General features: G+C 42.5%; 2 protein-coding genes across 2 annotated transcripts in view; one reads left to right on the forward strand and one right to left on the reverse strand.

Moving 5' to 3' along the window:
• The window catches only part of CASP6 (caspase 6), a 1,203,724-nt gene that overhangs the window by 632,614 nt on the left and 544,093 nt on the right, over positions 1-27,017 (reverse strand). The window lies entirely within an intron of this gene.
• The window catches only part of PLA2G12A (phospholipase A2 group XIIA), a 260,856-nt gene that overhangs the window by 180,869 nt on the left and 52,970 nt on the right, over positions 1-27,017 (forward strand). The gene's annotated exons all lie outside the window — the stretch shown is intronic.

The raw sequence follows: 27,017 nt of genomic DNA on the forward strand, positions 1-27,017 counted from the left end.
TCCTTACCCCTATCCTTAGCCGTATCCTTTGGAAGTGACTGACAAGGTGCATTGGAGCCATTGCTTCCAATTTGAGCCTCTATTCTGTACCTATTATTGTTTCTTATTATTATTACTATGGTTACTTATGCCCTAAGGCATACTTAGCAGCAGCAAACTTGATATTAGATAATGTGGGGTAAGGGGCATTACAGGGAAAGGGAGCAGCTTGAGAGTCTGATCCAAGAATCTAAGAGAAAACGGTCGAATCAGATCCAAGGTTGGATCCAAAACCCATTTGTTGAATAAGAATGAAAATGGACAAGACAGATACAGATGCATAGTTATGGTGAGTACCTAGCTTTCATTGTCATCTGTTCTTACTAATCTGGGATTCCAGGTAAATGTACAAAACTCCTTCTTGACTCCCATCACACAGGATTGTGTTTCTGGGCTGCTTTGTAGACACTTCTCAGCAAAAGGCTTTTCTTATACATGAGAAGGTGGATTTTTATTTAGAAACTTTGCTGGGCTCCAATTTGTCTCAGACGTCCTCAAGAGAATATCTCTGGATTCTAGCATTCATGGCCCCTGCGATTCTCATGATTCCACTCACCAGGTCACATATGAGAAAAGTTCAATGGTTTGTAAAAAAAAAAAAAAACAAAATGGACCCAACAACTTCTTTCTTTAGAATTTCAGATTCCAGTTTTTGGCTTTGTAAAAAAAAAAAAGGAACTGCACTGGTGGAGACAACAAATGGCTCTGAATTAATCACGTTAGCAATCAATCTGTAACTACAAATGCCTCAAAATGTGCTTGGGGAGAAGTTTCTATAGGGGTAAAGGTGCAAGACCTGTAGAATTCCTCAGACAGACCAAAGCACATAAATGTCAAAGAAATGCTGGCAGTGATCCTTGCCTTAAAATATATTCATCATCACTGGTCCCCTGGACAGCGTCAGATGCTTACAAACAAAACCCCAGTGATGTTGTACATAAGAAGGGGGCACCAGATTGTATCCTCCATGTAGGCTGGCTGTGATTTCTTGGTAAGTAGCTCTACAGCATTCCTTAATCCTCCAAACATCTTTCATTCTGTCAGAACAAAATATAGTGGCAGAAAAGCTGATCAGGACCAGGACAGACCCTCGAGAATGGAAACTGAACAAGGATGATGAGTTGATCCAGTTGTAGAGAACACTTCAAATAAATCCATTTGCCTCCTTTCAAAACAGACAACTGAACAAGTCCTGCTCCAGGGCTTCTTGCAAGCAACCCTGGAAAATGAAAACATTTTCATTCTCTTGGTCAAGATGTTCCTTTATGTATTTCCGCCCTTTCTACTGATACTAGTGGTAATTCTGAAGATTCAATAGGACCCTCCAAAAATCATTGTGGTTACTCACTTTTGGCCCAGGTAACATTGGAAGTCCTTCCATATCACTGTTGCTGTATTCTTCAGTCATGGGTTCTCTTGCTGAGGATAGCCGAATGTCTGGTAGGTATACCTAAACCTTTAGATTTTAGAGGAGCCGTACGTCACATGTATGCTCCCCACATAGGGCAGCAAGGTAATGTATGGTTGCAAATAATGAGAACTTCTCTGCCGCCATTCTGAACACCATTAACAATTGTCAGTTTGAAAACCCGTCTGCTGTGCTAGTTACCAAACCATCTTCAGATAAGTGCCCCATTGGGATTTCTTCTCTATTGTTTCTCAGTATTGTTGTTTCTTGTATTCATATCATCCAAGAAGGGAAAATGTCAGTGTGGGATTCCCCATAAAGACCATCACGTCCCATCTTTTTTTGCCTACTGCTTCTCACGATCATACACAGTGCTCTGTCTGTTAAGCCTTTGTCATTGAGACCCTCCATAGTCACTTATCTTCCGTCTCCATGTACCTTGAGAAAAATGTGTTAACTCATTCTCTTCATTACAGCTCTTTTTGAGTATGTACCTTTAACTCCCAGTGGGTGTGGATTGAGCCTTTAAAAAATGAAATTATCACCTTACAGTTCAAACAAATATTCATATCTTTGGAACCATAAGTGTTACTAGAAAACTGTAAATGGAAAACTATTCAGGATAAATTAACCTTTACATTAGAATAAAGCTAGTGAATATTAATTTTGTAATGCTTGTAGTGTTGTATAAACAGCTTATGATATCACAGTAACCATTCAAAGAAGGTACATACTGCCACCAGGATTTTCTTCATACAGCTGTGAGCTTTCATATGAGGCTTTGCATTTCTGTGTTACTTGAATGTTGAGAAATATGAAAATGATTACAATACAAATAAACAGTATACAAATAATATTCAATACCTCTTTAGCTGCATTAGACAGAGATCAAATATCAATGTGAGTGTGTTTGCCATCATGTATGCTTTAAAATGAAATCTTTTGATGCCTTGTATGCAGTATGGTTTTGGAATTATTAATGAAAATATGAACAGTCAACAATTGAGGGCTAATTACTAATGCAGATATGAACAAGCAGCAATTGATGCCTAGAGGCATTAACAAGAGGTAACTGCAGAAACGCCTGGATGTGCACTTGGCTTAAATTGTTGGCTCAGGGGGCTGTAACAGAATCTCCCATCCTAAGGGACAGATATCTTCCAAGAAGAAGGCCAAAACGTCTAGGCCTGATCACCTGGTTGTTGTCCAGCCTCTAATGGATGACTTTATAGAAGCTAGTGAAAGACCCGAAGAGTATCTGGTGCTTGCACTGGATTCCTATGCCACAAACTTGTCAGAGACCAGCATTGATCTGAGGTCTTGCATGTCTTCTGAGACTTTTTGAACATCTGCTCCAGATGTTGAGGGGGAACCATGGCTGATTATTTCCAAGGGGCTGAGGGGGATTCCTCAAATCTTAGTCTGGGAAGAGATTCCTACTACAATCATTGAATCTCGCCAATGGACTGAGCCGCTGAGGGTTGTTAGGGTGGATGTCATGCTTAAGAGAAAACAAAAAAAAACAAGCATATTACCCCAATTGCTAAAGATTCCATTGTGAATAGCAGGATTTTGCTCAAGGCTTGTTCAGTGCCTTGATGGCCTTTTGAAAGGGACGTCAGTCCTTGCTCCTCCCTGGTCTTCCATGCCTGTTAAGAGTACAAGGGAACCACTTTTCTCAGATGAGGACCTAGATTCTGGGGTGGAATCCCTTGCATACTTTTTTCATATTCCTTCTCCTGTAGACTATGGCTCAGAGGAAGAGAATTATTTGAGCCAAGATTGCCCCTTGAAAGAATTATCCTTTGCAGATACTATTGCTCATATGATGGAGTACTTCATGTGTGATTCCTCCCAAGTCTCTGACATCCAAAAGAGATGCTATGAGCTTTTACAGATGGAGTCTTCTAAGCCATCTGCAGTTCCTGCTATGTTGGCAGCTCTTTTAGACACCTTTTTGCTGCCTCTGTACCTCCTGACTGTAAGCCGTCATCCATAGGAAACCTAATAGGTTCTACAAGATGCACATTTTTATTTGCATCCTTCTGCTGACCCTTCTGTGGCTTCACTCTCAACAGGTAAACCTTCTAAACATTTGCCTTCATCTAAGCTCCTTCCTTCTGTTAAGGATTGGGTAGAAAACATTGATACTGCTGCCACCTTGTCATCTCAGGTTATTAATTACCAAACCCTTATGACCAGTTATTCTTTGGCTGTCCCTTCTCAGGTAGCTAAGGTTGTGCCTGATCTTCCTGATTCAGGAGGGAAAGCTTCAGCTTCAGCCCTTTTCCTGCTTGGGTACACTTCCCAGGCCACTCGTCACTATAAAATGCAGTTACAATGCAGCTAATGCCTCTCCCAAGGTTGCCGCATTTGTTTGTGTGATGAGGTGATATTCTTGGCTTCATCTTCAGGCTTTGCCTGATGATATTAAAACTAACCTTTTGGATGTTCCTCTGAGTAATAAAAATCTTTTTTTTAGAGAGCTTATGATGACCTGTTCATGTCTCCAGAATAAGGATGAGGCCATGCCAGATCTGAGGCATATTCTTGTCTCCCATATACACAAATTTAAGAGGAATTACCCTTCTGAATCTGCCTTTGTCCATAGGCAGACTCATTCACCTCCCAAAAGTAAGAGGTCCAGATGTATTCCTCCTGATAGGTCCGCTCAGACTCCTACATCTCAGAAGCCTTCCTTTTAAGACAAGCCTGTCTTTTTGAAATTTTGTCTCCTCTTCCCCTTGGCCAGGTCCCCCTGTCTCTTCCAAATTGCAGTAGATCATCTCAGACACTTGGTTGCTGTCATTCATCAGGGGTATTTCATTAGGCATTCCACAGCCTCCCTTAATCAACGTCTTTTCCCAGAGGTTTTGCAGTCCCTTTTGGATCAGGGCACCATTCAGCCTGTTCTACCTACCTAAGTGGGAAGTTAATCCAAGATATTTTTGGCTCCTCGGAAGGAGGAACTTTGAGACCAGTTGTGGACCTCTCTCTCTCCTCAACACTTTTCTCAAGGTCCTGTTTTTCAGGGTACTGTCCCTTCAGAGTTTGTTTCCTCCTCCTCTTCTCCTCTCCCAGGCCTTCTTAGTCTCTCAAGGATCCCTATCTTCATGCTTGCTTTTCACCCTGTCTTTAGAAATTTTTTGCATTTCTCTGTTTCTGTCTCTTATGTTCAGTTCTCTACTTTGTCCTTTGATCTTTTTTCCATCCCAGTGGTATTCACCAAATGCCTCATTCCTGTCATTGCCTTGTGCAGGCGTCAAGGGATATAGATATTTACTTATCTAGTTGACTTGCTTCTTCAGGCTTCTTCTCCCAGCAGTCTTCTGCAAGATCTTCACTCTATCACTTGTATTTTACAATGTCCGGGGTTCATCATCAATCTCAAGAAATAGGTACTTTCTCCCTCCCAGAATCAAATCTTTCTCTGTTGCAGAATTCAGACCATTCCCATGTTGGCCTCTCTTCCTATTCTCAAGATTTTGTCTATGACAGCCTTCTTCCAGTGTCTTCTTCCTTAGTCCTCTGTCACAGCCAGGGAATTTCTCAGGATTCTAAGGTTTATGGTCTCCCATGCTTCGGCTTGCCAGGCTTCATATGAGGAAGATTCATTGATACCTCAAGTTGGTGTGGCTTCAACATTGCCACCCCTTGGAGTTCCCTGTTCCTTTACTTCCTTGTCTCAAACTTGAGCTCCACTGGTAGATTCAGAACATTTCTTTCAATCCAGTACTGCAATTTCAGACTTCAATTCCTTCCCAAGAACTGTTCACAGATGTTTCAGACCTGGGGTGGGGGGTGCCTTTTGTGGATCACTGAAAGTTCAGTGTCTCTGGCCTCATCATCAAAGGTCAGACTATATCAGCATAAAAGAGATGAGGGTCTACTTCTTTCTCTACAGGCCTTTCATTCCTTTTTCTCACTGCTCCCCTGAAATCTTCACTGACAATACCACCGTGATGTGGTATATCAACAAGCAGCGGGGTATAAGGTCTTATCAGCTTTGCAGATTAGCTCCTCAGGCCTGTGACCTGGTTATCAATTATGAGTTGACTCTTCAGGCAGTTTACATTTATTCAGAGTATAGTTTAACGGCAGACTGTCTGAGCAGGTCCAGAACACAGGCTCATAAATGGATACTTCACAGAGAAGTGTTTCTGGACATAGTCCATTGGTGGGATATTCCTCAGGTAGATTTTTTTTGCCTCCCCTCTGAACATACAACTTCCTCTATTCTGTTTGAGAGTACCAAGTCCTTTGACTTGGAAAGTGGTCACACTGTCTTTTTCTTTGAAAAAGGAATGTTTCTGTATTCCTTTCCTGCCCTTCCTCAGCTGCCACGAGTTCTGCACAAGATCAAGCAGGACTGTCCCAACATCTTGTTTTTTATTCCATTTTGTCCCAGGCAGCACTGGTTCGCCCTTCTATATCATTTGGGAAGGGAGCATCGCCACATATTGCCTCATTGGGTGGATCTTCTCATACAAGACGAGGGATCTCTTATCGATTCTCACCTGTTCACTCTTTAAATAACACTGTAGGCGATAGGGTTTTGTTGCCTTTTAGGCATCTCTTTTATGAGAACTTGCTTCGATTTCTGCAAGAGGCCAGGAAACCCACTACATGAAAATCATGTATAAATGGAAAAGATTTTCTTGCCATCAGGCTCCCTTTTCAATGGAGGTTCCCCTTAGTTCACTCTTATTTCCGTGATCCCCTCCATTCTGGCTTGGCATATTCTTCAGTTAAAGTTCATCCGTCAGTAATCTCTGCTTGTCTGCACTTGAATCCCCATTTGGCCTCTCAGTTTGAAGTCATGCAATTTCTTATAGTTGCCCTTCATGTCAGGCCTCCAAGAAAGCCTATTCCACTTTCTTGGGATCTCAGTTTTGTACTTGAAAAATTGACTCAGGCTCCTTTGGAATCTGATAGTTCAGCTTCCTTGCACTTTTGTACTTGTAGACAGTTCTGCTTTGGGCTCTAAATTCTGCCAAGAGAGTTTCTGAACTTCAGGCTGTTATGGCTATTCCTTCCTTTTTAAAATTTTCACAGAGACAGGGTGTTTGTTTGTACTAATTTTTTGTTTATGCTGTCTTGGTCGTCAGCTCCACACAAGGGTACCAGTACTCTTCCCCCTCAAGCACTGACCTCTGTCTCAGCACCATCTCTCTCTCGACAGCAGAGACCCGCTGGGTGGCCCCCAGTCTTTCGAGACCTCCCCAGAATACCCTTCTGAGGAGCCCCCCTTGGAACAGGACATGCAAGAGGAAACGTGTAGATTCCCCAGATGAGTCCATCACCTTGGACACTGACCTCATGGAGTCAGAAGGGTCCTCCTAGGTCATCCTCTGATGATGTCTCCTTTGCAGATATCTTAGAGATCCTAAAGCAGAGAGGCAGCTGGCCCACTGTCACCCCTTCTGATGAAGAGTCAGTGTACCTGAAGGCTTTTGGGTCTCAACCTTCAGCTTCTTGGGTGTCTCCACCTTTTGATGAGCTCCTGGACCTAGATAGTCGAAAGGTGTGTGAAACTCCTGATACTGTGGAACCAGTCCCCAGAAGACCGGACAAATTTCTATCAGCCCCCAAAGAGAAAGAGTTCTTGACCAAAGGTGTGCCTGTAGATGCCATGTGGTGGCAGCAGCCACAAAGAAGGAACTAGCGGAGACTTCTACATCTGTCCATCCACCGAACAAGGAGTCTCGAATGATGGATAGATACGGGAAGCGTATCTTCTCTTCAGTGGCTTTTACTCTCAGATCGCTGAATTAGCTCACACATTTTACTAGGCTTCAAAGAGATCTCCTAAAGGAGCTAGGAGATTCTCTCCAAGGTACATCAACTGAAGGAGTCCCTGAGAAAGTTACTGCTCAGTTGTCTACCTTAAACTCCATTGTTAATTCCTTCATGAGGTTGATCTCCTATGCAGCAGATGGACCGAGTAGGGCAGCGGGTTCAGGGGTTTCCCTTAGGAGACACTCCTGGTTGTGCTTATGTAATTTTGCGGAGCCCTTTAAATCTACTTTTACCAATGCCCCCCTTCGATGGTTCCTCTTTGTTTGGGTCAAAGGTAAAAGATACACTCACCAGGTGCAAACAGGAAGGGAAAACTCTCTCTGCCGTGGGAGTACGTTTTACCGTCCCTTCTAGACTATACTCCAAGGGTCAGAGAGGCAGGAAAATGTGGTTCAAGAAATCCCAGAGATTTTTCCCGGACACACAGGGTGATTCCTCCTTCAGAGGCAGGGGAGGAGGAGCTAATGGTAGACGTCACCCTAGAGACAGGGGGGTCCACAAAGCCAGGGTGGCCGCAATTCTTTTCGTGGCCATCCCTATCAGCACTCCTGATGTGGGGCTCAACTGCGCTTCGCTGGAGCCAGTCAGGGGTCACTTATCTTTGTATCCAGAAGCCTGGCTCAACATCACCCAAGACAAGTGGATACAAATAATAATCACCAGAGGATACTCCATACCCTTCTTTCTTCCACCTCACACCCCCAAGAGGATCCCAGGTGTTCCACCCAATCAGAAGGATCAAGCAACCATAAAACTTCAAAAGTTGCTTTCAAAGAGAGTCATCCAAACCATCCCCGCAGACCAGATAGGAATTGGAACTTACACCAGATTCTTTTTAGTGCCAAAACAAACAGGGGACTGGAGGCCCATTTCGGACCTTAGCAAACTAAACGAATCAGTAAAGAAGTCCACGTTCTGAATGGTAACCCTGCTGTCTATACTCCCTCTATTAGGTAAAGACAATTGGATGTGCTCCATAGACCTTCAAGATGCATACTACCACATCAAAATGGACAGAGGATCGAGGAGTCATTTACGCTTCCGGCTGGGAGCCAGTCATTACCAATTTCATGCTCTGACCTTTGGTTTCACCACAGCCCTCACGGTGTTCACCAAATGCATGGTAGTAGTGACAGCTCACTTGAGACGTCATGGATTCCAAGTGTTTCTGTCCTTGGACGACTCGCTCCTGACCGCCACCACCAGGCACCTATTCCTACAAGCCAGGGATTCAACCATCCACCTCTTTACCCATCTAGGAATTATGATAAATTGGGAAAAGTCTGCCTTGTTGCCCTCTCAATTTGTGACTTTTATAGGTGCAGAAATAGACACAGTCGCCATGATGGCTTGTCTTCCTGCAGACAGAATTCAAAATCTCAGACAACAGATATACAGCTTACTTCCTCAACAAAACGTCAAGGCCAAGACAGTGCTGAAACTTTTAGGGACCATGATTTCTACCATAAATCTAGTTCCGCTAGCCAAATTGCATATGCAAATTCTTCAATGGCTTCTTTTTTCCCCCAGTGCTCTCTTCAACAACTGCCTCTGTCTCATCATATTCTCATAACGGAATCTTGCAAAAAGGACCTTCGTTGGTGGATTCAGCCCAATTAACTGACGACAGGAACACCCTTCCTTCCTCGCCAACCCGTTGCTACTGTGACCACGGATGCTTCCCAGATAGGGTGGGGGACATTATCTAGGCAGTACTGTCCAAGGCACATGGCAAGATCACAAGGCTCACTTGCATATCAGTGTCCTAGAGGTGAGAGCAGTGCTTCTAGCGCTGCAAGCACTTCACAACTTTCTTCCTCTAGGGATGATAGCAATCCAGTCAGACAATATGTCAGTGGTATGGTATCTAAACAAGCAAGGAGGAACCAGATCTTACCCCGTTTGTCGAGAGGCTCTTCATGTTTGGCAGTGGGCGATATCTTCCCAGCGCTTTCTAGTTACAACGCATATTCCGGGGACAACCAATGTGATAGCTGACAAGCTCAGCAGGGCAATCTTGATGCCGCATGAGTGGTCTCCGTATCAGAAAGTAGCAGAACAGACTTTCCACAAGTGGGGATAGCGCCGCAATCCTTTTTCCAGTCCAATCAATGCCAAATGCAGCGGTTACTTCTCCCTTCTCCCCCCTCCGGGGGAGTCACCAAGATACGCACTTGTTCACAACTGGCCTCCGGGACTTCTTTTTGCATTTCTCCCATTTCCGCTCATGTCAAAAGTGATCCAGAAAGCAAAGTCCTTAGGAAGCAAAATGATTCTGATTACTCCTTACTGTGGCCTCATCAGTTTTGGTTCTCCTTTCTCGGGCCTCATCTCTTAGACGATCCATGGATTCTGGACCCAGTTCCAGACCTCCTGACACACGTCAGGCTCCCTTCACCCCTGCCTCCACACCCTTAACTTGACAGCATGGCTGCTCCACTTCCATCCCTAGACAGGCTTAATGATTTTTCACCTGCAGTGACCCATATCCTTATGTCTTCCCACAAACCTTCCACAGGGAAGTTATATGCTAGAAAATGGATCCTTACACAGCATCCATTCCCTTGGTGTTAGAATTCCTAACTGAACTTTTCCATCAGGGATCAGCTGCTGCTACAATTAAAGTTCAACTGACAGCGATATCAAATTTTCATTTGGGACAACATGAGCCTAATCTGATGGCTCACAGATTATGTAAAACCTTCCTTAAAGGCACTACATTGCTGAGACCTCCTTTTTTAGGAGCCTGTATCTCCTTGGGATCTAAATTTTGTTTTATCCAAACTTACTTCTCCTCCTTTTGATCCCGCGCATTCATGTCAACTGAAGTTTCTGCCTTGGAAGACCATTTTTCTAGTAACGATTACATCCGCTAGAAGGGTGTCAGAGTTGCAAGCACCATCAGTCAACCCTCCTTACTTGATTTTTCATAAAGACAGAGTTTCCCTTTGTACAAACCCTTCCTTCATCCCTAAAGTTTGCTCTCAGGCTAATTTGAACGAAACTATTGAACTGCCTGTATTTTTTCCTAATCATTCAAACAGTGCAGAAGATACATTTCATCAACTTGATGTTCACAGACCATTACAGTTCTACCTACATAGAACTAAGGAACTTAGAAAATCAGACCAATTGTTCGTATCCTTTTCTGAAACTAGGATAGGTCTGCCAGTCTGTAAAGTAACTCTATCTAATTGGATTTCCAACTATATCTCCTTTATCTACTCTTCTAATGGAAATAACCTTCTATTTAAAATTAAGGCTCATTCCACAAGATCCCTATCCACATCTGCTGCCTTTCAAGCCAGAGTTCCAATTGACAGTATTTGTGCAGCAGCTACTTGGGCTACCCCTCATACCTTTATTACTCATTACAAATTGGTCTTGACCTCAAGGGGTAGAGCATCCTTTGGTTCCACGGTTCTTAGGAGTATATTCCCGTGAGCCACCCGAGAAAAAGGTGCTAGGGACGCCATCCCATATGTAAGAATGAAGGCGAGATAAGACTACAGAACATAAAGAAGTTATGTACTCACCATAACATTCAATGTTTGTAGTCCATCTCACCCTTCATTCTTACAAACCCACCCACCAACCCCCATGCTTGGAGGATCTGGAGACAGGATAGTATTGCCTTTGGTAGAGTGGAGACCTTTCATCCTTGTTGTTCTTTGTGGATAACCTTTTCTATCACTCTTATAGTCAGCAGCAAACAAGATCTGGGGATTCTTACTAGTGCACTATGGGATACGTACCTTGCCATGAGCCAACTAAGAGACTTTGAGCTTTGTAATCGGCTGAGTCTGAGCCGAGGATCAGCTCCGAACCCATATGTAAGAATGAAGGGCGAGATGGACTACAGACATGGAACGTTATGGTGAGTACATAACTTCTTTTTTTTCTTCATCTGTAAAGGTGCATTCTACTAGGCAGTTGCCTCTTCTGGTGCTTTTTTCAAGGGTTTGGAAACCAATCCCTCATTGAAGCTGCTATTTGGTCCTCTGTTCATACATTTGCTAAGCATTATACATTGGAAGTTGTTTCGAGGGCTAGGCAGGTTTTGCTAGGGCTGCTCTGCATGGGTTTGAAGAGGGCTGTTCTATGCCTTTCTCAGGGCTTCATCTTAGTTCTTGTACTCTCCTTTTTGCGATGAACCCTGCAGCAGTGATATGGAAAGACATAGTACAGTTGTGTAAAATCTTACCATAAGAGTAGATGTCCTTCTTTTCAGTGTTGCAGTATTCAGTCCACCTGCCCCTCTGTTATAGCCCTTGCCACTGGCTCTGGCTTCCCTTAACTTCTAAATCTTTTTCTTCTGGATGTGCATTTTCTCCTTTGTCCCTGGAGGTGTTTTGTTCCTCTTGGGGCAATTCAATTCTGAATATTTGTGCATGTACATCACCTTCATGCCCTGTGCAGTGAGCATACATATGACTTACGGCACCTATAAAATCTAAAAGTTTTGATATACTGGCTGGATGTTGGGCTGTCGGTGAAGAATATCGCAACATTGAACTGTTTTGGTAAGATTTCAGACAGCTGTACTTTCTCACTTCTTGGGGAAATTGCAAAGGGCAATTACCTCAACCTCCTCACAGACTCAACCTAGTCAAATAAGACAGAGAGAGAGTTTGATACACCCCAGTCCTGAACAACTTCAGCTAACTGCCTGAATGATTCAATTTTGATTCCTTTTAGGTACCGCTTCTTTGAGAACGTGCATCAGGTACTAAAAGAGGCAACCAAAATGCTACTAGGAAATCTTATATTTGGCAAGTGGAAAATATTTTCTAGTTAGTACCTAGCTAATAACCAGGACCCTATGAAGAATTGTATACCAGTGGCTATGAAATATTTGTGTGAGTTAATTTCCTCTGGTCTGTTTTACTCCTTTATCGACATACATCATGTGGTCATTTCCGCATGTCTGCCCGTGGATCCTCCCTTTTTTCTCTATTTTTAATAAAACATTTTCTTAATGGATTTTTCAAATTAGGCCTCATAGAAAACAGGTGGCCCTTCTTGTGATCTTGCCTTTATGCTGGAATAGATAACTATATTGTCTTTGAACCAGCTCTTCAGGCTTATTTTAGGTTTGTTACATGGCAGACTGTACTCCTCATTGCTCTGACATCTGCAAGAAGAGTATCTGAGTTATTGGCTCTAATGGTCTGTGAACCTAATCTCGTCTTCCATATAGAATATGATCTTATTAAGACAAAACACTTCTTTTATGCCCAAAGTAGTTTCAGAATTTACTTTGAATTAAGCCATCAATCTCATAGAGTTCTTTCCAGACCCACAGAACCAGGAAAAAAGGTTTCTACATATTCTGATCTGTACAGGCAGGCAGCTCAGGTACTATCTTACCAGAACTAAGTCCTTCAGAAAAGTTGATCAGCTTTTTATTTCTAATCAAAGGACAAATAAGGGATATCCTTTATCTAAACAGACAATGTCCAGGTAGTTGTGCTCAGCTATTGCTTATTTCCACCTTGGCAAATCCATTTCAGGCAAATCACGGCACATTCTACTAGAGCCTTCACATCTATGATAGCATATTGGAAAGGGGTGGACTCTAGATGCATTCTAGAGGCATCATTTTGGTCATCTGTACATACTTTTCCAATGTATTACAAATTCGATTCCTTTTCCAAGTCCAGAAATGTCTTTGCTAAAATCATTCTCCAAAGACTGCTGGATCATTATCCTCCCATGTTGGATAGACTTTGATAATCAAACCCATATAACCAAAAAGCTACTGTAGCAATGAGAATGATGAAATGTCACTTAACCACCAACAGTAGATGTTCAAATTCCTCACTGGTGCAGTAGCCATACCCATCCAACACCCCCCCTGCTTCTTTATAGAATTACTTGTTGTGTTATAAAGTTATTTGTTATTGTTTATATCTTTTTAGGGGTTCAGGAGGAGTTTGATCCTCAATCTCTATGGGCAGGAAAGTCCTAAGTATTTCTTCACTCTGATTACCGATTTCCATCCTCTGGGCTGTTGAATGAGCATTCAGAGTAAAGATATGGGAGGAAGTTAGAGTTTTGTGAAGCTGACCAGTTGTATCCTAGGCATGATGCAACCCATATAGCCATAAGGTTACTGCAGCAGTTTTACAACTACAAATCTGATGTCAGTTTTCATTCTATCCTCAACCTCAGACTGACTCGGCCGTTACAATAGCTCATGGTAATCAAAAAACTCAAAAGCGTCTCCCTTACCCATAATGCAAAGTACCTCAGATCTCGTTTGCCACTGCTCGCATTAAATGTGGTGATCAGTTGCTCTCATGAAGATAAGTATATTTAACTGAATTTAAAATTTCTTTTCTCTGCTTGGCTGCTCATTCAAATTATTATGAATACATTGCCTTTTTTAATACTTTATAGCAGATTCTTGCAGAAGAAAATCATTTTGTTTAAAATAATTTGTAAGTATTATAAATTCATGTCACAGTCAAATTGGCAGTAAGTGCTGCTATGCTAAAATGGATATTTATAAACTACACCTTATAAATGCATTGCACAATTGACACTTTAGATTAGATATTTAAGGGGAAAGAAAGCATTTTTCAAACAATTGTTTTAAAATGAATTTAAAGAACTATCCCCCCAAAAAATTAAAAGATCTGTTTCCCATGTTCTTGGAGGAGTTGAGGTAATGCATGTAAGGGGTTTACTTTGACAGCGGTTTTTAGTGCACTGACAGTGCTGACAATTAATTGTGTCCGCCTGCATGACCCAGGGAAGGAGAGTTCCAATATAAAATATCACTTGACGTCTAATAAAAGCTTAAGTCTGGTAAAAAAAAAATTATTCCAAAAAGACTGCTGTTACCAAACTCAGTCAGTAAACACTAATTTAAATCTGGTGTTCATCAACACTTTGAATTTTAATATAGGTACTATGAAACATAGTAAATATTTATAAACATGACATTTTGAGGATTAGTGAATTGAAATGGACTGCAGTGGGTCATTTTATTGCAGATAATCATCAGATATTCTACTTTGCTGAGTAATCTTACAAAGGAAATGAGTATTCCTCCTACCTAGTAAGAGTGCCAAAATCAATGTTTGGTTACAGCCCCAAAAGTATGATAGAATGATCTTAATCAGACTAGAGGGTAAGCGTTCAACATTGTAGTGATGCAAGTTTATGCTCCACATATACAATGCTGAAGAGGAGGAAGTTTACCAGTTTTATGAGGATCTGCAGCAAGTTTTGAAAATAACTCTGTAAAAAAGATGTATTATTCATCACAAGTGATTAGAATGCTGAAGTTTGTTAGTCAAAGTACAACTGGAATAATGGGAATGTTTAGCCTTGGAGTGTGAAATGAAATGGGGTATCAACTAGTAGAACTCTGCAAAGGTAATACAGTGGGCATCGTAAGTAATCTGTTTCAACAACCTCAGGTAGAGTTTTACCATGGCTATCACCAGATGGTCAGAACTGAAATCAGATTGACTATATGTTTTGTAGTCTAGAGATGAAAAACATGAAGCTATCTGTGCAAAGTTTAATATTCAGTTAAAGAAAACAAGAAAGGCGTCTAGACAAGTTAGAAGTTCAACAGTATTCCAATTGAATATGTTAGGGGCGGTGAAGACTAGATTGAAGGGATTAGTCCTGTTGAATAGAGCACCTGAGGCTCCATGGACTGAAGTTAGTGATGTTATCCAGGAAGTGGTTTCAGAAATATTTCAAATTGGAAAAAGAATAAGAAAATGTCTGTAAGGGCTTAAAAAGTGGCTGAGGAAAGAAGGGAACAAAAGGCAATGGATATACAAAAAATATGTCAAACTGAAATCAGTGTCAGAGAACAGCAGAGAGAGAGAGGGAGGCATTTTAAATGAACTGTGCAGAGAACTAGAAAGAGACATTAGGATGGGAAGTACAAAAGACTTGAAAAAGATTTGATATATTAAGGGAATTTCCAAGGTGAAAGTGGGCAGGATAGGCAAAGATGGGAGGGACCTAACAGAAGTAGAAGATATTAAGAGGTGATAAAAATATAAAGAACTGTACAAGAAGGACCCCAGTATCACAGATACGTAAGATAGCATGCTATCTGATCTAGAGGCACACATCCTGGTGAGTGAAGTTAAACAGGACCTGGAAAGCCTTACTGATACCAAGGCTGAGGAAAATGATGGCGTTCCACCTGAATTGTTTAAAATCCTACAAGATTATGTCGCTACAGTGCTGCATAGAATTTACCAACAAATTTGGAAATCACAACAGTGGCCATTAGATTAGATAAGAAAAGGTCAGTTTATATTCTAATTCCAAAATAGACAATGTTAAAAATGTGCTCAAATTACCATACATTTGCACTTGTTTCACATGCTAGCAAGGTAGTACTCAAGATCCTGCAGTCTACACTCCAGCAGTATATGTACAGAGGACCAAGAAATGTACATGCTGCTTTTAGGGGAAGAGGTACCAGCAGTAAAATTACCAACACCTACCGAGTAATGGAGTAATCAAGGGAGTTCCAGAAAAATATTCACTCTGTTTTACTGACTACGTTAAAACTGTTAACTGTATAGACTATAACAAACTGTGACATGTCATTAGAGAAATGGGAATACCCAGTCACCTTACTTGCCCCCTTAGAAGGCTATATGTAAACAAGAAGCAACAATTACAAACCACATGTGGGTTAACTAACTGGTTCAAGATTAGGAAAGAAGTAGGACATGGCTGTATATTGCCACACTGGTGTCATGCAAAATACTGGTTTAGATAAAGCAAATGCCCAAATCAAAATTTCTAGGGAGAAATGCTAACAGTTTTCACTGGAAGGTCTAATGCTAAAGTTCAAATACATTGGTCACATAATGAGTAGACAGGATTCACTAGAGAAGACACTAATACTGGAAGCGTTAAAGGTAAAATAAGAGGAGGGGTGGGCGACAGCATTAGTGAAGTAATGCAAATGAATTTGCAAAAAGAAGCAGATGTTCTTCATGTTTCACTGTTGCAGTCATTACATTTGGGTTATCTGCTTGCAGTAGCCCTCAGTTGGCCTGATTAACAAAGTCTTGGGTCCTGCATTGGATGCTGTCCCTTCTTCCATGACATCAGGTAGTCAGGGGTATAAAACATGCAGCCGACATCATTACATCAGTCTTTCTTGCCGTGCGGTGCCCGAAGCAGAAGCAGTTCACAAGTGCTCGTCGGCCGACTCCTGAAATTTTCATTTTTGAGTTTCAGAACCAAAGTCTTCAACTAAACCTAAGTACCCCATTGGGGAAACTTTTTCTTGCTCCTTACCGATGTCAGTAAAAATTAATAATTGCATTACTTGTGGAAAGCAAATACCTCACAAAGATTTTCATTCGTACTGTATTCCTTGCCTGGGCCCTGACCACGACATACTTTGCTGTCGGTTTTGTGCTTTATTTAATCAGCGCACTATCCGTCGTTGGTATATTTTCTCCTCTAAATATTTCAGTTCTCGGTTTAATTATCAAGAAATGTCATCGGGTTGCTATCTGACTACTGGGATTCCGAAAAAATGCAAATATAAAGACAGAGACAGACCACCTAGGTACAAAGCTGCCAACAACGCTTCTCCTAAGCCAGTCGCCAGTTCACCGGTACTCAATGAGGTGCTTTCGCAGCCCCTGATGCCTGCTACTTCTGATTTGCAGGCCTCTACTGAGACCCATGCGGAGTCCGGTATGCCGCGAGATGCTTCAGCTGTGGAACCTGCGGATGTCTCTACCTTGGATGGGTCCGGAGCCACTGTGCAGGCACCTGCTTCTGAGGTTGTATTCAGGCCTACGGACTTGCATATTAAACAGACGCCTCCTTTTTCATTTAGGCCTAAATCTCGAACCATGCCTAAGAATCTGATGCCCAGGCCGCATGCTCAGGCCTCTATGCCTAAAAAACAAATAAGAATGGCTGAAGATCTTATAACTTTAATCAGGGGAAACCAACCTCCCCCTTTCCAAGAGACCTAGGACTGAAGTTGTTTATGAATCCTCTGACCAGGATTCTGATTTTTCTGATTATTCTGATGATCTGGATTTGCCCTTATCTACTTATGAGGATTCTGATGCAGAGGACTCAATTCCCTCTGCTTCCCCTCCAGAGGATTTTTCTTTTGGTGAAACCTTACATACTATAAGGGAGCATTTCCACTGGGAAAGCCAGGATTTTGTTGATGCAAAAAAGAGGCTTAGGGATGGGCCTTTAGCTATGCCTCCTGTACTAGACATTTTTGATGCTGCCTTTTCGGAATCTAGTTTGGCCCCTGATTCTTTGCCTTCTGCTCCCAGAAAACCTGACAGATATTACAGGGTTCCTTATTCACACAAGTTTCTTTTTAAAAATCCTATTGTGGATCCAGAAGGGCATTAAGGCTTCTACTGCTAAAAATCCTATCCCTTCTGATAGAGACTCCAGGGTGCTGGATAGATGGAGTAAGAAGGTTTACACTTCTGCAACCTTGGCCATTAAGGCTTTAAACTGCCAGTTTCATATGTTAAAGTATCAACAACATGTTACTGGGTTGCTTAAACAGAAAATTATGTTGATTCCTGACTGTGCTGAAAATAAAGAATTACAGTATTTAATGCATTCTGCTGAACAGGTTGGTAAACATACTTTGCAATGTGGATTTCATTCATTAGAGGCCTCTTGCAGGGCTGCTGTTACTGGGTCTGTGCTCAGAAGGCATGCTTGGCTTAAGGAGCAAATTTTGCCTGATCGTGTTAAAGCTAAACTGTTGGATACTCCCTTAAATCACGACTGCCTTTTTGGCAACAAAGCTGAGGAAGTTCTTAAAAAGATGGAAGATAAAGCTAAATCTATACAAACTGTTAAAGATTTCTTGCAAGTTCAGCCTCCTAGATTTAGTAGGCATTGGCCCTCTAAGAATTGGTCCTTTCCAGCCCCTTCCAGGTCTTCTCAAGCCAAACGCAGACACAGCAGAAACCCCAGATTTCAGTCCCAGGGAACACACAAGACTAAGCACCACACCTGAATCTTGGAGTAGTAAGACTCCCCCCTATGGAAAACTGTCTCAATGACTTGCTTTAAAAACTTCCAAGCACTTCCCAACTGAATGCTCCTTTAGGTGGAAAGATTGGTCTGCAAGCCAAAAACTGGGAACTCATTACCCAGGACAAATGGGTTTTAAATATAATGTCCCAAGGATACAGATTTCACTTCCACACGTTACCAACACCAAGCGGGTGGCCAGATCTACCCCCCAAATCACTGGGCAGAGGCCCAAAATCAAGTACTCTCTCTCTTAAGTTTGGGGGCTATTCAGTTGGTATAGGAAGATGAAAAGGGACAAGGTTTCTATTCAGCACTTTTCCTGGTACCCAGAAAAGGCAATACATGGCATCCTTTACTGGACCTTTCTTCTGTAAACACCTTTCTGGTGATTCCAAAATTCAAAATGCTGACTCTTCATCAGCTGCTTCCTATGCTAGGCAAAGATGCATGGTTGGCAACACTAGACTTAAAAGAAGTATACCTGCACATCCCTATCAGGGAGTCTTGCAAAAGATACCTACGCTTCAAAGCAGGCTACATGCACTGCCCTTTGGCTTATCTACTGTGCCCAGGTTATTCACAAAGTGCCTAGCTCCAGTCATTGCATTTTGCAGGCAAAGAAATATTCAAATATACCCATACCTGGACGATTGTCTAATTCAGACAGAAACCCAGGACATACTTTTGAATCATGTGGCCTTTGTTCAGAGGGTGCTGACTTGTCTGGGGTACACCATAAACGAAAAGTAATCACACCTGGTACCCTGTCAACAAATTATATTCCTGAGAGCAAGCTTGAATACAACTTCCCAGATGGCTTTCCTCACGCCAGAGAAACGGATTCTTTTGACAACCTACTTCAAACAAGTGGCCACAAAAACCCAGTTATCTGCAAGGCAGATACTGCAAGCCTTGGGGTTCATGGCCTCCTGCATTCTTCCATATGCAAGGCTGCATATGAGGAAACTACAATGGTATCTCAAAAGCCTATGGTGTCAACATTCACAGGATCTAGAAGCAATGATTCCTGTCATACCTTGCCTACGCCTAGAGTTCCTTTGGTGGGCAGAGGCCTGCCACCAAAACAGGGGACTACCATTCACACTACCCCTTGCCGCCCGAACCTTAACAACAGATGCATTAGTCTATGCATGGGGGGCTCACCTGGCAGGGAAGTGCATTCAGGGCAAATGGAACCCAAGTCAAATGCACCTGCACATAAATCAAAAGGAAATGTTAGCTGTACAGAATGCTCTGACAGCCTTCAAGGACCACATTCTTCCAGGACAACTAATGGTAAAGATGGACAACACCACTGTCATGTGGTACATAAACAAGCAGGGGGGTACATATTCTTACCCCCCTGCAGACCAGCCATGGCATTGTGGAACACAGCTTTGAGCTACCACGTGAATCTACAAGCTCAATTCCTGCCAGGAATACTAAATACACTGGCAGACAGACTAAGCAGAAACCTCATGGACCCACACGAGTGGAAACTGGAACCAAGGATTTTCAACATGTTGACAAGCAAATGGGGGAGCCCAGATTTAGACCTTTTTGCCTCCCCCTAGAACCATTAATTGGACAAATTTTGCACAAGTGGATGCTCTGTCCTTCAGCTGGAAAAACATATGTCTTTCCTCCTCTGCCTCTGCTCTCCAAGGTACTACTAAAGATCAAACAGGACAAGCCAAGGATGATTTTAATTGCACCAGACTGGTCACGCAACACTGGTACCCACTCTTGGTCAGTGTGTCAAGCTTGGCCCCATGGCACCTGCCTCAGACTCCTTCCCTGTTGTCTCAGCAGGAGAACCAGATTCTGCACCCTCAGCTGAAACCCTGAACCTAGCAGCCTGGCTAATTACCTAATTTCTCCTTTACCATCCCTCAGTAAATCAGTGATGGATATCATTTTAGAGGCAAGGAGGCCTAATACTAGAAAATCTTATGCTGAAAAATGGAAAAGATTTTGTGCCTGGAATCATTCTCAAGGGATGAGTGCAGCAGTGCCCAATTTACCTCAGATTCTACAATACTTGACTGAGATGCTTCATAAGGGCTTGTCCTTTTCCTCCATCAAAATTCATGCCTCAGCCATTTCAGCTCATTATAGCACAGAGCCTCCCCTCTTCTCACCCACTGCTCAAGCAGTTCCTCAGAGAGGCCAAAAATTTAAGGCCACCCAGGAGAGCTCCAACTCCAGCCTGGGGCCTTAACTTTGTCTTGGAGAAACTCAGTCTTCCTCCTTTAGAGCCAGCTGCTACTGCAGATTTAAAATTCCTTTCTTGGAAAACAACCTTCCTTTTAGCAATCACTTCTGCAAGAAGGGTATCTGAATTACAGGCCCTTATGGCAGTGGAGCCTTTCATCATCTTTCATGTGGATGGGGTGTCCCTCAGAACCAATCCCTCCTTCATGCCCAAGGTGGTATCCAGTGTGGCTCTTGATCAGTCCATTCATTTGCCTACCTTCTTTCCTAACCCACAGAACAAAGGGGAACGGATACTGTACTCCTTAGATGTGCACAGACAACTTAAATTCTACTTGGGCAGGACTAAACCTCAAAGGAAATCTGAACAACTGCTGGTGGCATTTGCTGCAGGGACAGAAGGGAAAGCTATTTCAAAGCAAACCATTTCAAAAAATGGATAGGCCACTGCATTTATTCATCCTATAAGCACCATGGAAAACCTATCCCACAGGGCATCAGACCCCATTCAACCAGGGCTGCATCTACCTCTACAGCCTTTCTCAGGGGCGTCCCTACCAGGGACATCCTAGAAGTTGCTACCTGGAGTTCTGTACATACTTTCACCAAGCATTATCATTTGCCAGTTTTCTCTAAATCCAGAGCTGGCTTTGCCACTGCAGTCTTTCAGGGCCTTATAGCTGGTCCTAATTCTATTTAAATTCCTCCTCCCAACCTTAGCTTTGGTAATCTAACCAAATGTAATGACTGCAACAGTGAAACACGAAGAACATAGTACAGTTGTGTACACTTACCATAAATGTAGATGTTCGAGTGTATTCACTGTTGCAGTCCTGGTTACCTTCCCTCCAGCCCCCTTTCTTCTTTTGGCTATACCTCTACTCTCCCTTACTATGCTCAAAAAGCTTTTTGATGTATTTGCTTTTTTGTTGGAGGTATATCCTTGTAATTATAGATTTAATTGCTTCCCATTGGGGGGGGCATCTGAAATCTGGGGCAAGAAAAACTGATGTAATGAAGTCGGCTGCATGTTTTATACCCCTGATGACCTGACATCATGGAAGAAGGGACAGCATCTGACGCAGGACCCAAGACTTTGTTAATCAGGCTGACTGAGGGCTACTGCAAGCAGATAACTCAAATGTAATGACTGCAACAGTGAATACACTCGAATATCTACATTTATTGTAAGTGTATACAACTGTACTTTCTTGATAGACAAAAGTCCTTGAGGTCGCAAAGAGGTGGATTAGACTAAACAACTAAAAAATGAAAGCTTTAGAATATTCCACTGAATCTAAATTTAACTTGGATTTATTTGTTAGTAGTACAAATTACAACTGTTGCAGGAGAGACTTATTCTGACACTTGGGAATCAATAATCTGTCCTGGCTGTTTTATGTTCTTTTTCCTTCCACTCTGGAGATCTTCAGTGCTGCCATATTGTGACTGTGATATTTTAGTGATGGTGGTCGAGCATTTATAGTTTCAATTTCCTTCCTGTGCTCAGGCCCTTGTCCCCATAATTTTCTGGCTCCAGGAAACTTTCCCAAATCCTTGTGTTCAGGGATCATTATCTGCAATGCCAGTTACCCTGGAATTGTTTCAGCCAACATTGGGCAGGTATCAGTACCACTGAAACAACCCTGCTTTTCAATGCCTAGATATCACCTTTACTTGTACCGCTGACAGGATCAGTCTGCCTGATGACAGTTTTGCTGAAGATGGCCTGCGTAGAATGTGGTGTGCCAAAATACAGACATTAGTTGCACCATTATCTACATATCCTGACTAGGCTTTTCCAGCATTAGTTTTACTGACATTGGAGCTTTTGATATCAGCTGTCCGTGTCAATTCCAGAGACTACCGAGTTCCTTGTTGGACCATTTCCCAGACCTCAGTTTTTCTTTTGCCTTGGCTGTTGTCATGTTAGCTTTAGCCATATTTACGTCTCTCGTGCTGTCCAACTTTCCCCTTCCCCTTAGGCAATTGTTGTTTCTTCCCCAGATGTAAGTTGTTACTTTGGCTGAGAGGATCCTTGCTTCCTTTTTAGTCTGAGTCTGGCCCTGTGAAGACCTAGAAGTGTCTAAAGAAGATATATAGTTTGGTACTGAATCCGGACCTGTTATCTAAGAGGGAACAGAAATTCACCTGAACGGATACTGCAAATAAAGAAAAACTGACTGGTCTATGGAACCAGAGTCCACAGCAGAGGGTAGAAAAATGAGTGCATCACTTCTCACAATAGTCCATCTGGGCAGTCCCTCCTGTTGTTGATATTTACAAGCTGCCACCACCAGTGTTTGGGAGAAGTCTTATGCCCTGACCTTGGTTCAGCAGAAAGTGGGCTGGATTTTCCATCCTCCAGATTAGTGTTTCTTAAGAGCATAAACCATTAAATCTAGACATTACAGTCTTCCTGTAGCCTTGAGCAAGAAAGAACCCTACTGCTCATAACCATGATGGACAGGTTTGAAAGTGAATGTTCCTGTCCATCACATTATCCTTGAAGGAGTTAACTATCTCAGTCACATTTCTTTATTTCCAGAGGGGCATGATAGATGAAATGCAGCTTGGCATAGAGTTTCCCTGACAGTTCCCTAAAAGTTTACTTTAAGGCTCATTCTTCTATCTTATCCCTCAGAGCAACATAATGGTGCATGTGGCCTGTAATGCTGTGGGGGGAGCTACTACAGTATCAGGATCTGGCATAGCTATTCACTGACACTCCTGGCTGTGTTTGACTTGATTTGTTGAGCACATCACAGCAGCTCATTCTGACTTCCCTTTTAAAGGTCCCTTGCTGTACGGTCTGCAAGTAGATGAATATCAGTAACAGTTAAAAGAGAAGGATCAGGCTCTCATGGTTGCAGGACTCAAGTGCCATCCTGTATAGCACACTTTTACTTAAATGTTGAGATATCAGCACTGACGCAGGTTCTGGCATATTACATGGCCTAAACAACTATTAATGGTTGGATCCCAACAACCCTCCCTATCCGGCTTCCACCAAGACCATTTGCCCAGAGGTGTAGGCTCCCTAGTATCTTCATGAAGGCCATGGTAAAGCCCAAGGTTGAACAGAGCCATGATTCCATTCCCAACTGCCTACTTTCAGATGTGGTTGGGAGAGGTTCTTCCTCCTTACCCATCTTGTTGCAGAGTAACTAAAGGGATGTGAAATACGAATATAATTGGAAAATGATACCTTATTCTCTTCCTGTCCCCTTCTGGCTTACCTTTTTTTACTTGTTTCCAACATCCCATCCCTCAGAAACTAGGCAAGGAAGGAGTTGTTAAAAGTCTTCAAAAAAGACCTGTCAAATAAGTCGTAACAAGAGCTTGGATATTGTATTCAGGTTCTTTCTGGTACTAAAAGATGAAGAACCTCCAGTTCTTGTTAAGTTTCCGCTACTTAAATCATTTCATTTCCAAAGAGTCCTTTTGCATGTTCGCCGTTCAGTCACTGCGCCCCTGCTCATCAAAGGAAGTGTGAGAAAGTTTGGAGTTTCACAGTGCTTTCTTCCAGATCAAGATTCCTTCACTTCCTGATAGGAGCTAGTCTTTACTAGTTTTAGACTTTTCCCTTCAATCTAACCTCAGCACCAACAGTGTTCACAAAGTAATGTCATTACTACCAGCCCACCTCAGCTTGCAAGGCACTGGGGTTGACAATATAGTCCAGTAGCATGAGTCTGTGTTTCATTTTTGTTCCACTCGAGACTCAGTGTGATTCATTCCTTCATTGTTCAGTTACCTGCTTAATACTCTTAGTAGTCATTGGAGAGCATCAGCATATCCCAGCAGTGATTGGATGCAAGGCAGAGGAACTGATCTTGAATAGGGTAGCAGCCTATCACAGGAAGCAAATGCTCAGTTTAATCTGACACACACACACCTGCAGCTAGTTTAAAGCAATACTGTTTCATCTGCGGTATGTCTTTGGAATGTGGGAGGAAACTGGAGTACCATTCAAAAATGCATATGGGCACTGAGAGGATGAGCAGACTTCACAAAGAAGATGCACTGGTTGAGAACCAAACTGGAGAACTAATCACTTTGAAGCAGCAATGCTAACGGCTGTGCCATATTGTCAGTCAGGGAGTCATAGAGAATCTTGTAAAATAAAATCTCAGCTTTGTCTTTCTTGGGCGGTGTCCTTTATAGGCTGTTCCATGAATACCAAGACTTGTGGGACATTTTAACCCCATTGAGAGCACAAAGCATTCTGGAGACAGTTCATCCTTACCTGACTTTACAGTGGTAGTGATGCAGATGGTGGCGGGTTGGGTACCCGTTATTTAGTTGATCAGAGTTTTCCTGTGTTTTTCTTGTCGCTGCTTAACTGAACATGGTTATATGATGTGCCTGTGCTTCTGTGTGACTGTATAATGCTGTCTAGAACCCCTTGGCACATGCACATGCTACCACCACTTGTTTGGTGGGTCTGGATGCTAACTTTAGTTCTGATTTCATTCCTGCTTCACATTCCCTCATTGGATTGAATCTCCTCTTTAACTCAAGTAGATGGCATCATAGAAAAGTGTCGTACCCTGTGTTATGTTCAGTGTTGGTCTGACCAGTAGTAATGGTGCAGAGTGACTAGTGCTGACGTAACTATCCCTTAACCCTGCTCTTTAGGTTAGTTTGTCTGTGAGGGGCTTTTCTTATATACCAGTGGAAGATAATGCTTGAGAGAAGATGTCCCATTGCTTTAAAGAAATTAGAAGGGTGTGACCAAAATAGATACCAGTAGATCATAAAGAAGGTAATAAGGGAAGTCTGTCCAGTAATTTCTAGCATTTTAATGCCGTTGTACATTTTGGTAGTGCTGAGTTTCTTTGAAGGTATGTGTTTGTTTCCCATTTGCAGCATTCCCCAACATTTAAAGACAAACAAACCGTTTGCTCTGAGTAGAGACAAGCTGTTTCCTAATGTAAGTCATCTCTTTAATGTAAATTTGCTGGACATTCTTTTATTGTAGTTTATTGACACTGTTCATAGGTTCATAGGTGTTTACTAGGCTAACAACCACAAGAGCCTTTTTAAGCCTAGCCATGCATCCCAAATCTTTGACAAGTTCTGATACCCTTGATAAGTGTAAGCATGGGCCTAGGAGATGAACCATTTACAGGTTACCTGAGTCCATTAGAGACACAGGTGCCAAACCAGGGATGAATTTCTGGTTTCCCATCCAGTGGTCCAAGATGCACTTGAATTGGGTTAGTGAGGAACTCTGCTTCACATGGATGTGGAGCCTGTTCATAGACAAGGCAGTCTCTGGGATACATACCTGTCTCTTCAGCAGGTCCTATTTATATCACAGGAAAGTTTTAAGTCTTTAGAATGGGCAATTCTGGTGTTGTTTGTTTTGTGGATATGCAGGAGGTCCATCAAAGTGTGGTCTGTAGGCCAGGCATATATCTTCCCTCAGAAGCTTGTATGAGACAGAATACAGGGATAGGGCCTTGAGGCGGTCTGCATAGGACATTTTACTTATACCCTGTGTTCTTTTAGTGAGGGACCTCTGTGGACGTTTCAATTGTTGGATATGCCTGGTTAGGTACATACCACAGGGGGCATTGTACTCAATGATAGTTCAGATGAATGCCAAATACAGTGGAACAATGACTTCCTTGGACTTAGATGCCATACCGTTATTTATAAGTTGTGCAACATAGAATGAGTTCCTCACCATTGTAGACATGTGATGATCAAAAGCTAGATTGCTATCTGTGTGTGTCCCTAAGTCCCTGACTACTGGGTCAACTCTAAGGGGTGTGTTGTCAATATAATTACCAGAGATGGATAACTTCCCAGAAAGATACTATTATGCATTTCTTGACATTTAGTTTTAGTCCATGGATCTGACACCAGTTGTTTGTCTGTGTCAGTCCTTCCTTGAGAACAGTTATGTCAGTGTGAAATTCAGTGACAGCTCCTAATATACAGTCATCTGCAAATTTAGTCAGCCAGAGACCACCAACACTGGCCTTGACTTCTGAGAAGTAAATGCCAAAAAGGAGCGGTCCAAGGACTAATCCCTGACTGACTCCACTTGTAACTGGCCTCTTTGTAGAGGTGGACTCCCCAATTCTAACTTCCTGGGTCCTGTCTGTGAGCCAGTTGGCTATTGACTGGGTGACATATGGGTTTGTATGTGTTTGTCAACAATGCCAGAGTGGGGTATCATGTCAAATGTCTTGGCCAGCACAAGTTTGGCAATGTGAACGATTTTGCCCTTATCCATTGCTTTGGTGACCTTCTCAAAGAAGTCCACCAGGTTGAGTAGGCATGATCTGCCCTTGATGAAACCAAACTGGGTTGGGTCCAGTCTCTGGAGGTTTACTAGATCTCTGTTGATCATCTCCATGATCATTCTTTCCATGGCTTTACATATAAGACTGGTGAGACTTATGAGTCTGTAGTTTCCAGGGTCTGTAGATGGCCCACCTTTGTGCAGAGGGATGACTGTTGCCTTTCTCCATTCATGAGGCACAAAGTCTGTTTGGAGGCTACAGTT

Source organism: Protopterus annectens, chromosome 2.part1, assembly GCF_019279795.1.
Source record: "Protopterus annectens isolate FY-2018-M chromosome 2.part1, PAN1.0, whole genome shotgun sequence".
NCBI lineage: Eukaryota > Metazoa > Chordata > Ceratodontiformes > Protopteridae > Protopterus > Protopterus annectens.